At 31.6% G+C, this 5,496-nt stretch overlaps 1 pseudogene; it reads right to left on the bottom strand.

Moving 5' to 3' along the window:
- Positions 1–437: 437 nt before the first annotated feature.
- Positions 438–2,268, bottom strand: LOC149552980 (cytochrome P450 94A1 pseudogene; annotated as a pseudogene).
- Between the last annotated feature and the right edge of the window lie 3,228 nt (positions 2,269–5,496).

Raw genomic sequence — 5,496 nt, 5'->3', positions numbered from 1 at the left:
AATGGTTTATTGATTGTAAAAGATATTCCATATTGAATGTTATTCCTATTCTTATAATAACCAACAATCTATATGTAAATGATTAAAATCATTCCTAGTTATTTAAATAGAATAATCACATAAATATGTGAATGATTAACTTTAAATATCTAAATAAATTTATTTGTCAGTAAAATCTTGAACAAAAATTAAATTTGCCTAATATTATTTAGGGTTTGCCAAGACCCAATTATCGACAGGGGGTCTGATATTCATTATGGTTTTTGTCATAGATACCTCCCAAATACTATTTTTTTAGTCTGAAAAATGAAAACACATGTAGTAGTAATAGATCTCATGTGTACTAATTGTCATTTATTTTTTAACTTTTTTGGTTGGTAAATAGCACATTTGTGTAACCACTATTGGGATATTTCATAAAAGACATTTAGATGCAATTATTGACAATTTTTAGCAAGTGACTATTAGTGCATGAAGATAACATGTATTAGGTGAACATTTTGAAATGACACTTTCAAACCAATTTGAGCTCCACGATCCTTACACAAAATCCGATACCCAAAAGTTGAAACCTCTCACTTCACTCACCTAAAAAATACAATAAAAAAAATCCTAGAAATAGGTGAACTTAGCCCTAATACTAGTAAATTTTTTTCCCCTACATGTTCTTGAAACTTCTTATACAAAGCTTGTAGATGGGACTTTTCTCGAGTGGATACATACATGAGTTTAGCAAAGAGATGTAAAACCCAATGAAAATCTTACATACGATAATCATATTGACACGCCTACTTTTACCTTAGTTATTTTTAGACTCGACCTTCCGACAAAAAAACATCCCCATCCAGAAGTCAGGGGAGTTTTTGTCGTCTTTTTAGCACGCGGACGGGAAGGCCATTCTCCATTCTAGCCATGAATATAGTTGGGATTCCAGTTGCCATCAACCTCTACCCTCAACTCTTCTATAACACTCACAGCGATCATCTTCATCTGAATAAATGCCGTCTGTTTCCCCACGCAAATTCTCAGCCCTGCCTGGAACACTGGATATTTAAATGCATCGTGTGCCACAAATTCTAGCAAACCGTTCTCCGTCTTGCTGAGCCATCTCTCCGGCTTGAATTCCAAACAGTTGGAGCCCCAGATGCTCTCCATCCTCCCCATGGCGTAAGGGTGGTATATCACCCGCATCCCCTTCCTCACCACTGTCCCATCCGGCAGCACATCGTCTTGTAGCGCCTGCTTTGTGTCTGACGGCACGGGCGGGTACAACCTCATCGACTCGTACAGAGCGGCCTATAGATACTTCATCTTCTTCAACTCCTCGTATGAGAAACAGCAACCAGTGCTCTCTTCTCCTTCTCTAACAGCGACAAGGCCCGTGATTTCTTCATAGATATTCTGATCGACTTGTGCATGAGAGGAGAGGAGCCAGAAGAACCACGTGAGCGCCGCAGAAGTCGAGTCCCTACCCACCAAGATGAAGCTTATCACAATATCTCTCACGAAAAAATCATACTAGCCTTTCCCAGCCGCAACACCACTCTCGTGAGCGAAAAGAAATCTGGACAAGAGATCTTCACGCTGCAGCCCGCCATGAGAGTGAAACATTTCCTTCTTCCTCGTGTCGATAACGTCTTGAGTGAAGTTGTGAATGGTGTGGATCGCATGGCTCAAGCGTTTCCCGGAGCCGACGTTGAAGAAGCGCTTGATCATCCACGCGAAGGGCAGGGGATCGGTGAATCTCTGGAGGCTTAAATTGGTGGCGACTTCAAATGCATCTGCGAATTCTGAAAAGGGGAGAGAAATGTCGAGGCAAATCGGGTCCATGGCGAAGGCCACCTTGCAAATGTTGTCGAAGGCGAATCGCTGGAAAATGTCCTGCAAATCCACCCGATCGCTCTTCCCAGACACGTTTCTGAGGAGTGGGAGGAGGCCATCAGTGATCTCGCCCTGCACGCTCTCTGTTATGAAGTCGCGCAAAGAGTTGGTGCTGAACTCGTAACTGGCGACTCGCCTCTGCAATTTCCAGGCCTCGTCGTCGGCGTTGAAGGTTCCAGTTCTGAGTAGATCGTGCAAGCGGAGGCAGAAATAGTTGCCCTTCGGATAATTGTGTAAACGGGTCTTGAGCAGGTGTTCCACACTAGGTGGATGTGTTGTGATGACTACCTTTGTTCTGAGGCGCTGAAAGGCGATGGTGTTGGAAGGAGCCCACCTAGGAGCATGTAGATTATGTAACCAATTGCTAACGCAAATGCAAGGGATTATGTATCAACAGAGACAGCATGGCGAGAGATAATGGAGAAATGCTCTTCGACATCTTTTGATTGATCTGAATGGTTTTCACTTGCCTTGTTTTCTCAGAGGTTGAACTTGCACAGTGGGCGGGCGGAGTTTCCCGATGTTACTTAACAACAATAAACATAGTTGTCGTCAGCCTATCGTGCTCCCCGGCATTGCTGTCTTTTGCCCACCGTACGTGGTTATCAAAGTGAAAAATAATACAACCGAGGAATATGCGTCATATGAAAGAGAAACGTGTCTTCTTTAGGAAACGTCTGCATCAATCATAGAGTACTCTTACACCATGTTACCATGTAGTTGCTGGTACTGGCTAAATGGTCGAATATTTGTTGACAGTTTGGGAGTTGTGCCAGATTTATTATTTTTAACTAAACAATGGTGGGATATGTGTTTTTTAATATAAAATCTCATTACGGAAGTGCCAAGTGCCTCCTGCAGCCACGTAAAGGCACTTATCATTTATCATTTAATATAATGCGCTCACTTAGAGTTTGGAATGTTTCTTTTTTTAAATGGGAAGGAATTTTCGATTATATTTTTCATGAAATATGTTAATACATTTAAATATTCTTATTCTTTACATATGTGATAATTTAGAAATTAGAAATCTTTACTATTAATTTTATTTTTTATTTTTTCATTATATTGATTCATTTTATATTATAGTTAATATAAAGTAATTTATAATTAGTATATCAATATTTAATTTGGTCAAAACATTTGTCAATTAGATTTTTTAAATTTTTTTATTATGTTTCTTTTTTCAAATATAATATTATTTGATTTGAATATTTACTTTTTCTAATTTCAAATTGAAATAAAATTTAATATTAGTATTAGTTTCTTGAGCAATTTTAAACATTACAAGAAGAAAAGGAAAATGTCATGAAATTAAATTTTTTTAATAAAAAATATAATGATTGTATTAAAAGAAATATATTTATGATAAATGATTTTTTTTTTAATAAAAATATTTTAATATTTTTAAATAAAGAATAATTATTAGATCTATTTTACAATTCAAATGTTTTGTTGATTTTATAGAAATATAGATTTGTTTATTGGTTAAGAATTTAAAATCTTATTTATTTTAATTTGGTTGATTTTTGTTAGTTTCTAGATAAATAAAATAAATATAACAATTAACTAAATTAAAAATCATAATTTCAACAAAATCTCATTATTTTTTAATAACAATAAATAAATTGTATTTAAAAAAAATATAAAATAAAACATATCAAATATTATTAAAGTAATAGAAATAATATATTTATTAAATTACTATTATTGAAATATAAATCTCAATATCTACATAAGTGAATTATTAAGATAAAAATAGTATTGTTGAGATGAAAAAACCTATTTTTAAGATAAAGTTTTTCTTTTTTTCTTTTTTTTCATATTATTACAAAGGCACCTAAACATTACATATGATTACTCTATTGCCCATATATATATATATATATATATATATATATATATATATATATATATATATATATATATATATATATATATATATATATATATATAAAGACTTCCATACCTAACTAATCTTTGTCTCTATGAAGACAACTTTATATCCATGCAACCTCTATTCCTTTTCACAACCCCACAATGCAAATGGCCATAAGGTTAGCCTTGTAGAGATAGATAATTCAATTTTAGAGATTGTCTCATACAAATTCCTTTTCTTACTATTTGGATTTTTATAGATAATTGCATGTGGTCAATCTTGTGAAACACATTAGGACTTGAAAGAGATTGCAATTATGTCTATAAGAATCTTTATATAACAATTTTAAAGAAAAAAAAAAGAGAGACCTTTTGAAATCATTTGTATTTGTACATTAAAAATTTAATAAATTTTTATCTTCATATATAAATTCCTGAATTTAATCAATTTTCTATTTATCTATATATAATTTAAAATTTGTTTCTAAATTCTATTTCAATTTAAAATTAGAAAAAAAAATCAAATCAAATAATACAAAAGAAACATAATAAAAATTTGAAAAAATTAATTAATTAACTTTTTGATCAAATTAAACATTGATATACTAATTACAAATTACTTTAAATATTGATTATTATATTAAATGTCAATTCAATCTAATTAAAAAAAATTAATAGTAAATGTTTCTAATTTCTAATTCATTACACACTAATACAAATGTAAAGAATAAGAATATTTATTATATTCAAAATAATAAATATTTAAAAAATTCTAACATTCCATTTTTTTTAAAATATCCCAATGTAAATTAGCGTATTATATTAAATGGTAAGTGTTGGAAGGAGCTTGGAAGTTCGGTGATGTTCATTAAAAAAACACATCCCACCCATTGTTTAGTTAAAATTAAAAATAATAAATCTACCACAATTCCCAACTTATTAAAAAGTACTTTTTACTAACAATTACAAAGGAGACAGAAACAACACTACTATGACCAGGTGCAAATATTTGGCCATTTAGCTAGTGTCGTAGTTGCTTAGTTTGGTTTTATACTTAAATTTAAACACTAGAGTGTTCCTATGGAGAATTAAGATTGTAGAAATAGGATAATATTAAATCTTTTCCTATTTTTATGGGGCAACTATTATTTAGGGAATGAAAATAAGCTATAAAGAAAAAGGGGAGCTCAAAATAAAATTGAAAAAGCTCCATTTGTCATCATAAATTTACTTCCCTCCCTTTTTTGTTTCTATATTTTATTTCAATTTTTTAATCATTAAAATGTCTATTCAAATTTTTATTTAAAAAATCAATATTAAAATGATTAGCAACAATATTAGCAACTGCATGGGACCATAAATTGCCCAAAATGCTCCTAAAAATACTAAGCAATGATTGCTAAGCAAATTAAGCCTAGCAATTGGATGAGACCTTACTCTTAGAGAGAATAAAACAAGTTAACTTATTAGTGTCAGCCAAATACTTTTTCATTTTAAAATAATTTAAAAATTGTAGGGTTATTGGAAGAATAATTATCATTCAGAGTTTGGAGTAGAAATGATATGCCATGAGGATCATATTCATTCTATAATAATAATAAAATCACAACAATTTTTAATTAGACTAGAGACGATTGAGGAGAATATGCAAAGACGAAAGAGATGGAATACATTGATGAAGACGGAGGAGGATATGAAGAAGAAAGGGCTCTAAGATTTTTTTTGAGGAAGAAGAGA

This window comes from Cupressus sempervirens, chromosome 6 (assembly GCF_028749045.1).
Source record: "Cupressus sempervirens isolate cs-2001-9-10 chromosome 6, ASM2874904v1, whole genome shotgun sequence".
NCBI lineage: Eukaryota > Viridiplantae > Streptophyta > Pinopsida > Cupressales > Cupressaceae > Cupressus > Cupressus sempervirens.
This window is presented reverse-complemented; position numbering and strand designations above follow the sequence as displayed.